Source organism: Schistocerca nitens, chromosome 1 (assembly GCF_023898315.1).
Source record: "Schistocerca nitens isolate TAMUIC-IGC-003100 chromosome 1, iqSchNite1.1, whole genome shotgun sequence".
Taxonomy (NCBI): domain Eukaryota; kingdom Metazoa; phylum Arthropoda; class Insecta; order Orthoptera; family Acrididae; genus Schistocerca; species Schistocerca nitens.
The window spans coordinates 920,423,477-920,436,602 of record NC_064614.1 but is presented as its reverse complement, the minus strand read 5'-3'; the positions used below and the strand labels follow the sequence as shown (position 1 = coordinate 920,436,602).

Here is a 13,126-nt window from a genome sequence, read left to right as displayed (position 1 = left end):
CATGGAGAAGAAGAAGTTCTTTTGCATCACATCGAATGAGAATGTCCTCACATTCCAACATCGCAGGAGGGTCTGTGCGGCCGGCCGACTCGCGGGGGATCGAACAAGTTTGCGCGACTTTATTGCGATGATGACAGACCCTCGCCCAACGACTCACAGTGCTTTTGTTCACTGCCAGGTCTCCTGGTAGACGTTCTGCAAGTGCCTATGAATATCTGCGATGCTCTGGTTATCCGTTAAAAGAAACTCGGTGACAGCTCTCTGCTTGGAACTCACCTCCGTTGCAGACGCCATTTTGAAGGCTATGTGTAGACCCGTACTCATGAAAATATAGGAGCTGAAGTGGGAATGTTCCAGCATGTCCCATAACGAATTCCGCATTTTATCAACATAAATTAGCCGAGAAAAAAGTGTTACATTACTTATTGAACACTCGTCGTACTTTTTCCCTCTCCCCACTGCTTTCCGTGGGTGATGCAAGAAAAAACTACCTAAGATTCTTATGTTATGCCACATTATACTCTGTGCTAAAGTTGATTACACACGTAACTCTGAAACCTTTTGGACAGGAAGATAAAACACCACTGATTACACAGTTGCCGGCCGGGGTGGCCGAGCGGTTCTAGGCGCTACAGTCTGGAACCGCGCAACCGCTACGGTGGCAGGTTCGAATCCTGCCTCGGGCATGGATGTGTGTGATGTCCTTAGGTTAGTTAGGTTTAAGTAGTTCTAAGTTCTAAGGGACTGATGACCTCAGAAGTTAAGTCCCATAGTGCTCAGAGCCATTTGAACCATTTTTATTACACAATTTCGGTACTACAACTTCAGTGACTGCCCTAAATTTCTGGTACTCCCTCCCCCCCCCCCCTCCCCCGCGATGTGTTGCTCACTCGCTTACTCATTACGTGCGCTGAACGTAAGAAAAACCCGAGTATGCAGCCTTATAAGGAACGAGGATTGATACATCCCTCGCAAACCATGCGGTTCGAAACACTTTTAATATAACGCAACAAATGTGTAAGACGTACTCTCTTCCCACACCCGTACGGAGAGCGAGAGCAGAGTTCCGCGTGGATGCCATCAGTAGCTCCGATAAGCCGAGCAAACAGAAACGTGACCGGCTACGTCACGCAGGACACAGCTGCAGGCCGTATTTCTTGGAAATGAAACAATGAACCATAAAAGTGACTCCCTCAAACGCTTCGTAGTGAGTCTCGTAACCGCTTGCACTACACGAGGTCAGTTCGCCAGTCATATTTAACTACCCTTAAAAATTCAAGCTGTAGAGAAACGGAGGCTCCTTCAAAAAGGCGGTCGGAGATTGGGGGGAGGGGGGATGCATCTAAAGAAGGTTCAGAAGATGAGGTGCACAAATCTGAAATACAAAGGCCTTAGCGAAAAGCGTGGCGCGAGCTGGCCGGCGCGCCAAGTGGACTAAACGAGGCAGCCGCATTATGCCCGTGTCAGGCCCCAATTGAGGCAATCTGGCGCGCAACGCACAGCACTCGCACCAGCCTGACGCAACTTCCGATCCAGCGGAGCCGCAGACCATCGTCGCCTCCACAACGACCACTCTCCAAGTCGTCGGTGCCTCAACAGGCGAGGTAGAACACGTCTGACTCGACAAATTACATAGAATAGAGATCCCGTTTCGTGTACCTCTGCCAGAGTATAGAACAGCGTAAGCATTCGATAGATATGCGTATCCAGATAAGCACGTATTTCGGGGATAGGATAGCGTGCTTCGAGCGAACTCTTGTACAATCAGTACTTGTAGAGAACTGGTACAGCGCCCAGTCCGAGCAGTTACTTAAAGGGGGGTAGGACGTCAAACGGGCCGACTTGGAGCAGGAGAGGCACCACAGGACATTTTAATTTCCTCTGTCTATACTTTTACAAGTAAATTCATAAAACTTTGTCAGCATGACCAGGAAGGATTCAGAATTCACACTCATAGCAGTGGAAGTTCGAAAAACATAACGAAATATATATATATATATTTTTTTTACATGTGAAATTTCATCATTTTTTTTCACTTACTAATGGCAGTATTTGGTGCTATAGGTACACTTTTCTTCATAAGTAAGAGAGATTCTTCGATGAATTGTGCAGAGCATACAAACCATACTTCCAGGTGTATGAAACTCTAGAATTCTCCAAATCTATTAAAAACTGTGGTAAAAATTGAGGTAATTAACTATAAATTTGTGTTTTTCCTAAACATGATGTTTAAAATATAGTAGTTAATTCGTTTTTTCATAAGTTAAATAAATTCTAGAGTTCCATACACCTGTGAGTATGGTATGTATGATGTGCAAAATTCATCGAAGAATCTCTCTAACTTACGAAGAAAAGTGGACCTATAGCAACAAATGCAGCCATTAGTAAGTGAAAAAAATGATGAAATTTCACAAATAAAAAAAATTTATTTTGTTATGTTTTCGAACTTCCTCTGCAATGAGTGTGATTCCCGAATCCTTCCTGCTGATGCTGAAAAAGTTTTATAAATTTATTTGTAAAAGCATAGACACTAGAAATTAAAATGTTCTGTGATGCCTCTCCTGTTCCAAGTCGGCCCGTTTGACGTCCTACCCGCTTAAACCAGTTTTCCACAGTGGAGAGAAAATGCTTGCCTGATTATCCATTCGTTCTTCGTATACCTGTTCATTTAAAACTGAAACATCGCGAAAAAATCTTCCATCGTACACAGAAAGACTGCACACATAATCTTCTCTCCCTTTCCCTTCTCTCGTCATCGAATTCCCAAAACAGTCTCATCTGAGGGACGACATGATTCAAACGAAAAGGCCACGGCCAAGAACATCCTTACGCCAGCCTCATTCAGCGAGCTGTGAAATTAATCCGTCGTACTCTCATGCGAACGAAGTAAACGTGTAGACGTAATACGTCTGGCAGTCATAAATTTCATGCGCTTATCACTATTTTCGTTATCTGTGCTGTTACAGCGAATCTTCTGAACACCTCACAGTTTAGTTGCAGATGCCGTAACGGCTAAAAGCGGCAGTATGTCATATCGGTGGGTTGTGGTATGACGAAGCGCAATTTAATACAGCTCATTTTTGCGATTATATTCGAGAAACACCGGAAGGCACTGGCACTTCTCAACTGCCAAAAGGCCTGATGTATCGTGTTCCAATCTCCAGGCAACGACAAGGGAAGGGCAAGCTTCTATTGTTGCCGCAAAAAGTAGGATGTGTTCGTAATTTTGCACGCTGAACGTTTGTCTGTAATCCTTAGTAAAGATCCTGGCATGGACATTCGACCCGAAATGGCTCGTTGAATGTCCATATTGTAGATATCTGTAATTAGTACAGATATCATGTGTAGTGTGGTGAGCGTCTCATTACGTGAGAAGATGGAGGTGATCGTGAGGGAGAGGATGAACCTCGGTGCCGGCACACTGGCCGTAGCTATCAGAAGATTTGTGGGGCCCGCCGATCCTAAGCTCCTTATCCCAGGGACGGATCACCACTAACACTGGATTACGCCTTAGCCCATGTAACGTGGCAGAGAGTTGTGGTAACTAATTTACCTCTCGTAAAGTGGCAGCAGCAAAGATGTTTTCCCACCACCGTTCGGGTTCAAATCAGCTTACTTCTGCTTGACTATCATAGCGTCGCACGATTTAAAAAAATCTGAATAGAAGGTACAAAAATGACATTATTCACAACAGAAGGCAATTATGTCAAACAACGCTCTCGATTTAATGGAGAAAGCAATATCACTATCGACGTTTCTGTACTTTATTTTATGTATCTGTTGCACTTTCAGAGCAGTGTAGAGCCGAGAAGGAAGAATAAGCTACAATGTTCCTAGTGTACAGATCCTGCAAGAGAAATAATGCTCGCACCAAACAGTTATCAAGTTAAAATTCGCCAGTTATCCAATTGACAAAATGTTTCCATCGGAGAGCGGCGTATTGGATTGCGATACGCAAAACAAACTCTAGTACACGATGAACATCACAAATCAAATACAAGACATTAAGAATGGAAATTTCCATTTAACTTTCTTGGAAACGAATACATTGCGAATCTACGGTAACGAATGTACGCCAAGCAGCGTGTTACTCGAAAGGCATCTAATAATTAATTTCGTTATAAAAAAAAATTGTGAGTTTGCGATGTTTAGTACGACCTCAGTTACTGTTACAGTGGATGGAATGAAGAGAGTCAGTGCACATGTCGTTAGTCTCCCTATCTTGCACTGATTCAGAAACATGAGAGTAAAGAACAGAGCGCGGGACTCGGTTTTAAAGAGATTTCCAGAAGGATAAGAAAAGCTCACGATGTATTTTTTATAAATGCCATCTATCGCAGGGCCCCACTTCGACGTCCAATCGGATTATTCACACTTACGGCGGGCAGTGCATCTTAAAACAAGATGGGGTCGATCCGTATCGAAAACCTATTGATATAAATAGAGCCACACATAAAAGATTTTACTTACCAAGGCTCTAACTTGACAGTTTCATGTGTAGGGCCCAAAACGCGAAGCAGTCATTAATCGGAAGACTATTTCGAGAACGAATTGTATTTAGTTTTAATTCGAGGTACTTACAGGCAATTATGAAAACACCTTTATCGTAAACGTAGACAGGTAACTATTTTATTGGCAAGCGACCATTTATGGATAGTATAGTACCCAGACGAGGGTAATCCCAAAAGTAAGGTCTCCTATTTTTTATAAGTACAGAACTCTGTGTGGCAGTTGGTTACACTGTTATGAAGAGTGCTTCACGCGATGTATGTAAACATAAGCACGCCGCGCTGAGGCGCTGTCTTGGCTTGGCAGCCGTTGAGAATGGAGTTCCCGTTGGATGTCACCGCCAAGTGTGAATTCCGCGCAGTTATTCGGTTTTTGAACGCAAAGGGCACTGCGCCGATTGAAATCCATCGCCAGTTGACGGAAGTGTATGGTGAGTCATGCATGGATGTGAGAAATGTTAGTAAGTGGTGTAGAGAGTTTGCAGCTGGTCGAACCGAAATTCACAATGAACAAAGGAGCGGGAGACCGTCAATTTCTGAGGAGACGGTGTTGAAGGTTGAGCAAAGCATGCGTGAAGATCGGCGGATCACCCTGGATGATCTCTGCACGTTGGTTCCTGAGGTTTCCCGAAGCACCCCTCACAGAATTTTAACGAAAACATTGAACTGGTTCAAGTTCAAGTGGCTCTGAGCACTATGGGAGTTAACATCTGAGGTCATCAGTCTCCTAGAACTTAGAACTACGTAAACCTAACTAACCTAAGGACATCACACACATCCATGCCCGAGGCAGGATTCCAACCTGCGACCGTGGCAGTCGTGCGGTTCCAGACTGAAGCGCCTAGAACCGCTCGGCCACAAGGGCCGGCCAAACATTGAACTGTCGGAAGGTGTGCGCAAGATGGGTGCCACGCATGCTGACTGAGGACCACATGCGGCGAGTTGATGCTTGCCGCACATTCTTTTTTTTTTTTTGAACAGCATGGCGTCGAGCTGGTATGACATGGGCATACAAAAACTGCCACAGCGGCTGCAAAAATGCATCGACAGAAATGGTGATTATGTCGAAAAGTAGCTAAATGTTCAAGCTGTAAACTGATGTAAGCCATTGTAGAAGTAAACAGGTCTATGTACTTATAAAAAAAAATAGGAGACCTTACTTTTGGGATTACCCTCGTATACATTCTCAGATCTTGGAAATTCCGTACTACTGCTGGCCAGGACGTACACAATTTGTTTATGACGTATCAGGTAACAAATGCTTCGAAGGTTGTAAATGCGTTAGGGCGCGTGCAAGCAGGAGCAGGTGTGTGTGTGTGTGTGTGTGTGTGTGTGTGTGTGTGTGTGTGTGTGTATGTAACGAGAGAACCAAGATCAGTCTAGTGTTGACAACTATCACATTTTGCCTTTGTAGCTATTACTGAATATGTACTGAAATTGTGTACACCCCAGGGACACACAAAACTCTTAGCGATTGCGAAATAAAGTTCCCGATAGTTTTGCACCACGTAATGAGGGACACGAGGTTTTTCTGTGGGGTTTACGCTCGTAACATTTAGACCTATTAAGATACAGGACACCAGTTGTACATTGCCTTTAATGCAACAGTGGATAGCTTTTGATCACTTACCATAGCTCTTGTGAAAAGCAGCACAGTGTCTATCGCTAATCAGTGTTTGAAGTGCAACATTTTGCGAAGTAGTCCGGTTTACAACAAGTGTTGACCAAAGTTGCCGCCATAGCACTTTTTCGCTTATCTTGCGACGTAAATATTGGATAACAGGGCTGAAACTGCTCTATGCCGGCACATTTCGGCCTTGGGCGTAAGTCATTTGCTGTATATCTTTGGGAAACGATTCTCCTCATAGACTAAAAGGCTCCCAGAGGCTTTCAAAATCACTAAGTAGTTCTGTTTCCCTTCAAAATGAGGTAGATCCTTCGCCTTTTGCTTTTATTATAAATAATTGCGTCAGTCTTTCCGCAGCTAAGAAAGTAAAAGTTTAAACTCGAGGAAAACAGTATTTGGCCCTTTGGACATACCACTCGTCTAAATCGTTTTGTCTACAGCTTGAACCGTTTGAAAATTATTTTGTGTGTCCACTTAAAGTGTGACGCCCTGTAAACGAAAGCTTCAACCATTGTTATAGGGGTGATTGTATTGTAACAGTTACAGATAATCGTAAAGCGATAAAGGACAGTGCAGCCAACGCGTGATGTAAATTCTTTTTCCATTTCATCTGTCGGACCATGTTAAAGAGGTGTTCAGTTGTTACCGTGCAACGTGTTCGGAACATCCAGTGATGTCTTGGTAGTAAGCCGAAAGCGGTAATGGTATCATTTGTGTGACCTGACCTGAAATAAATAAAAAAATCTACAAAACGCTCACTGCGTTCCCCTAAGGTAATATGCCTAGGCTTTGTAGCAGGATCGTTTGAAGGAGAGAATAGGTACATTGTCAGGACCAGAATAGACCTACACCTTTCGCAGCTCATCTATCAGTTCCACGTAGTTTCATTGCCGTCTTTCACTAAATAAAATTTATCAGGTCGGTTCTGTCTGGCAACGTGTTCCTCGTCACGGACGACAAGAAGACCATTGCTGTCAGTATTTACCGGAGTATCAGAAAACAAGCGAGTAATCGACATGCTTGTCGCGGCTGTAAAGCGTAGAAGTGCCGATAGCCAAACGACTGGAGCAGGTTTCCCGGACGGCACTGTGCGATATAGGATCCCGGTTGCTGCCCACGGCTGTGTGCGGAGCATCAATCTTTCCGCCATCGGTCGCGATGCCGCTGTCTCGAGGGGCGCCTCTGCTGTCCCGCCCCCAGCAGCTGAACAGCCGCATAACCTGAATGTCAGCTCGAGCATCGGTCACGTCGCTCATGGTGTGTTGTGGCGCTGGAGCGTAGAGAAGCGCTGACATGTTTAGCATTCTGCTATCCTCCTAATGAAGGGGGCCATGTCCTCTTCCGATACTCGAAATAAAGACCGTGCGTGAAAAGACACAGGCGTCTAGTTGCAGCAGAAAATGTGGACCCTGGTGTGTGTGTGTGTGTGTGTGTGTGTGTGTGTGTGTGTGTGTGTGTGTGTGTGTGTGTGTAACTTTGCGCTCTGATCACGGTACTGTAATTCTTCGTGTCGGTAATATTCAGATATGGATTTCGTAGTTAAGAGCCAGATGTTGAAACGGTTTCGCAAGTTTTCAACCACGTACTAAGCGTATAAAATGAGTCCTCGAAAATTCTCTTTGCCACGAGAGCACCGTTTGTGGTAGAGGTTCCGTGATTGATTATATTTGAAGCGGCATTTTTTAAGATGCCTAAAATATAACACTATTTATCTTTTTTAGGGGAGCCTAATTTTCGTAGTACGTATGTAATGAACAGTATTTAATTGGCAGGTTCTCGATTTGAAAGAGAGTAATAGTGGCGGTAGCTTCCAGTATAGCAGTGAATGTACCAACTGACGATATAATGAGTTGCTTTTAGAACTCCACATACTACGATCAGGCACCGCGCAGCAGAAACATTTATCGGTCCAACGATTCTATTTCTTCTACGGTTATAGACGCTTGTGGACAACCATTAAATAATTTCCCCGCCCAGCAAAAGGCAGAATTTATCATTCCAGTATGACTCTTAGAGTGTAGTAAATTAACCTAACGCCATAAACGTACTTTTTTGTTTTATTTAAGCAGATTATAAGCACAGGTTGTACTTATCCTGATTTCAACTGTAATCCGCAGTGCAAGCCCTTTTATGCTGCATGAGTGGATTTGAAATGATTGTGTACTACAGTCGAAATCGGCAGTTGTACGAGTAAAAGCTATGATAGTCGTCTCGTTGCATAAAGAAACAATTTGTAATTATATGAGCAACTTAAATCTCCGAAACGACAGTTGGCATATTTTGCAAAATTAAACGTAGCCAACCGTCACTGAAGTCCAAGAGTGGTCTAAACTCACTTGAAAAGACGATTAGATGCCAGTTGGGCGGCGCCAGTGTGTCGTTGGAGGCACTTTCGTTTGGCAAGAGAAATAAGAAGTGTATGCGGTCTATAGCATAAGAGACGTCGACTGACTTTTTTGGGGGGCGGAGGCAGACAGTAGGGGCAAAGGAGCTCGGGCAAACGTCTAGTAACTAAATACGTTTTCTTAGTTTCCCTAAATCACGTCAGGCGAATGCTTGGATAATATAGTCGTATTCAGTTCTTGCGCACTACCCATCTCCAGTTGGTCCCCTGTAACCTATGACGTTGTTGTCGACAAGGCGTTACCATCCAACTTCCCTTTTACCTGTAGTGGTGTTCCAAAGTTGTTTCATCACTCACGATTACCCCTAACAACCTTTATCCCCTTCCCCGAGGATATTCGTCATTGTCGTGTTATATTCTACCAGATTTACGGGCTCGCTTCAGACCACGTCACCCGTCACGCACAGAGTACTCCAGAAGCTCTTGGTTCTTCAAGGGCTACATTTCACGGTATGACGATCCGAATTCACGAAGACCGACCATTTCACCCCGTTCAGTCTCTGTAGCTCGGTGAACGCCCATTGGCATAGTGATCGCTCAAGCTACATATACGCTACTATCCCCTCCCCTCCCCCCCCCCCCCCAATACTCACACTCCCTCACACACACACACACACACACACACACACACACACACACACACACACACACACACTCTCTCTCTCTCTCTCACACACACACACACACACACACACACACACACACACACACACACACACACACACACCACTCTTCTGCACTTCACATGGTTCACATTGAGGTACTGAGGTAACAAAAGTGGATACATCCTAATATCGTGCCAGACCGCCTTTTGCCCGGCGTAACGCAGTAGCTCGACGTGGCATGGACTGAACAAATCGTTGGAAGTACCCTGCAGAAATATTGTGCCGTACTGTCTCCACAGCCGTCCATAATTATGAAAGTATTGCAGGTACAGGATTTTGTGCACGAATTGGCCTCTCGATTGCGTCAGTGAAGTGTCTAGTATGTTCTTCAAACCTAACTTGAACTTTCACGCCGGCCTGTGTGGCCGTGCGGTTCTAGGCACTTCAGTCTGGAACCGCGTGACCGCTACGGTCGCAGGTTCGAATCCTGCCTCGTGCATGGATGTCTGTGATGTCCTTAGGTTAGTTAGGTTTAAGTAGTTCTGAGTTCTAGGGGACTGATGACCACAGATGTTAAGTCCCATAGTGCTCAGAGCCATTTGAACAATTTTTTTTTTTTAACTTTCACCCAGTGACATGACACATTGTCACCCATAAAAACTGCGTCTTTTTTTTTAGTATATGAAGTCCATAAATGGCTGCAAATGGTCTCCAAGTAACCAAACATTGCCATTTTCAGTCAATCATTGGTTCAGTCGGACCAGAGGACCCAATCCGTTGCATGTAAACACAGTCCATACCGTTATGGAGCCACTACCTGCTTGCACTGTGCATTGTCGTCAACTTGGGTCCGTGGTTTCGTGGGATCTGTCCGACACTCGAACCCTAACATCAGCTCTTACAAACTGAAGTCGGGACTCACCTGACCAAGCCACGGTTTTCCAATCGTGTAGTGTTGAACAGATATGGTTACGAGCCCTGGTAAGGCGCTGCAGGCGACGTCGTGCTGTTAGCAAAGGCGCTCGTATCGGTCGTCTGCTGCCACAGCCCATTACCGCCAAATTTCGCCGTACTGTACTGACGGATTCGTTCATCGTACCTCCCACATTGATTTCTGCAGTTATTTTCACCTAGTGTTGCTTGTCTATTAGCAGTGACAACTGTACAGAAACGCCGCTGCTCTCGGTCGTTAATTGAAGCCGACGGCCGCTGTGTTATCCGTTGTGAGAAGTAATGCCTAAAATTTGGTGTTCTCGGCACACACTTAACACTGCTGACCCCGGAAAATTGTATTCCCTAACGATTTCCGAAATGGAATCTCCCATGCGTCTAGCTCCAAATACCACGCCACGTTCTAAGTCTGTTAATTCCCGCTGTGCGGCCGTAATCACATCGGAAAGCTTTTCGCATGTATCAGCCGAGTACAAATGACAGCTCCTCCGATACACTGCTCTTTTATGCCTTGTGTGCCCTATATTACCGCCAGCTGTGTATGCCGTGACTTGTCAAGTCAGTGTATACATGACATTTTTATATGCGGTTTTAATAACTAGGTATCACAGCCACAGGCTGCACGTGCTTAAGAAGCGGTGAGCGCTGCAGCCGAGTAGGTGCGAAGCGAGTGTGGGAGACTGTTGTGTGTGTGCTCTGGGTAGGAACTGCTTCGGAGCGTCCCGCTGACAACACTCGGTGGTCAGTGAGCAGCGGAGGGGAGAGAGGCAGCTGGTTGCTCCACTGTGAACGCCCTGGGAGGCAGGTGGAGGGGAGGAATAGGGGGCGGGGTCTCGGGGCAGGCGCAGTCGCCTTGTCGCGCGTCAGTCGCTCGCCGCTGCACACACGAGCACAACGTTCCGGGCTGTCACCCAACAGGCTTCGCCACGCACAAGCAGTAGTAGTGTCTTCCGTGACTCCTGGTGAGTGGCGCAGCTTACGGCTCCTCGCGCCATCAGTGGACACGACGAACCCGTATCCGCGAAAGGCTTCTAGAGCAAGAATACGTTTCTATACGGAGAATGCCTCAATCAGAAACATCTCAGAACTGAACTTGCGATGGATTTATATAGAGTGCGGAATGTGCATTACCGGCAGCTGTGGATACAAGTGCTTCAGCGAGAAACGTGAAACTATATAAAAAGAAAAAAGTTGTCTGTTGCAGTTTCAGTGCCCATCCACGTCAATTGTGTATTTTCTACTCAACGCTTCGAAGATTACATCCATCCTCTTCGGCAGAATACGTGAATGTTTTAACATGCAGACTCTACAGTTACATGCTGAGTACTCTTCGGAGAGGAAACTAATGCCAGAGAAAGGCTTTAGTGGAAGTATCATTGTATAAAAGAGTGGTCTAGTTGTGGTTCCGACGGCTAGTTTTACTGCACACGAAAACGAGGGAGAAATGCACGAAACGTCGATTGAAATGCACAATTGATGCGGCTAGCTCAGCGTTATCTTTTATTTGCGAATGTGGCCGCTGCAGAATTTGAAGGCGGGAAGAAAAATGGTTCAAATGGCTCTGAGCACTATGGGACTTAACATCTGTGGTCATCAGTCCCCTAGAACTTAGAACTACTTAAACCTAACTAACCTAAGGACATCACACACATCCATGCCCGAGGCAGGATTCGAACCTGCGACCGTAGCAGGCGGGAAGAACTCTTGACATCCGTATACCATCGCTCAAAGTGGCTTGTTGTCCCTTCCAGGCTCTGTGATTTCTCGTTAAAAGCGTGATTTGTGATCTCCCGCAACCTGCCGGATTCTTTCTGGGGACAACAAAGTTATAGTCATGCGTGTGCGTGTAGAGTACGGTTCGACATATCGCTGAGCCTTGTAAAAGCACGGGGCGCCTCTTACGTTGTTAAAAGATGTTTCATCAAAGGGTGTCCATGACTGATGCAGAGGGTGCGTCTCTCTTTCCGTTCACTGGAGTTTGGCGGTTTTAACTGCTTCGCTGTCTTACGGAAGTCGGACGAATCATTTCTTGTGTCTTCGATGTAAACAGTGAGAGTGATGTTTCGTTGTTCCATGTCGGCGTTACTGATGAGTTTGAGAGACGCTGGTTACTTAAGTAAAAAGTCGGCTGCTGAATTTCTGTACAACTGGACGTGGACTCTGTTTCCCATGGTTTTCTTTCGACGTTACGGAATGTCTCTGTTGCTGCGTCTGCTTCGATCATATGGAAGGTCTGCCGTTATCTTCTTGTCGAAGGACGGCGCTGCCAAGGCCACCAGATTTCGCGGAAGGCAATTGAAATTTCGTGCCTTGCTCATGTATTTATAGTTCCAATGGAAATTTATCATCAACGTTTTGCGCAGTGTGCGGACATCAATAAGCGTTCAATATCTTCTACATTCGCTGACAACAAAACGAGACTTCTTTTACGATGGAGTGACTAGGGCGCGAACTCGTTAGCTTACTAGATTTTACATTGAGTTGGGTCAGTTAAATACGTGGTCCAGTCTTTGGAAACCTAAGGTCATCACCGACTCGGCTGTGCGTTACCAATTGGAACTTGTGCGTTAATACAGTCATTGTATGGCCAATAAATAAAGAATATTGCTACGACAAATTTTTAGAGACAGAGAATTCTTCCTGATAGTTTACGAAGGGACGATTACTTGGCGGTGTGTTTAATCACTTGATACTCGTCTTGTACTAATATTTGTCGTTCAGTGAAATGCTATACTTGCTAAAGATATTCGAAGAGGTTATAAAAAGAGTTCTACGATACAGCCCTTCATAATTTTTGCAGATAAACTCTTCAATAAAGAACATTGGTAATGTGCGAAATACGGAACTATAGTCTGCTGGTTCAGCAAAATTTTCACCTTGATATAGAATTTTTACATAGCAGTGTAGGTGAAGCTGCACAGCCACAATAGTATGGCCCTCATACAATGCATTATACACATTCTCTCTCTCTCTCTCTCTCTCTCTCTCTCTCTCTCTCTCTCTCTCTCAGAATATCAATTGTCATATCACT

At 45.1% G+C, this 13,126-nt stretch overlaps 1 protein-coding gene across 3 annotated transcripts in view; it reads left to right on the top strand.

Moving 5' to 3' along the window:
• LOC126192404 (protein similar) overlaps nt 1–13,126 on the top strand; it is a 734,705-nt gene that overhangs the window by 705,333 nt on the left and 16,246 nt on the right. The window lies entirely within an intron of this gene.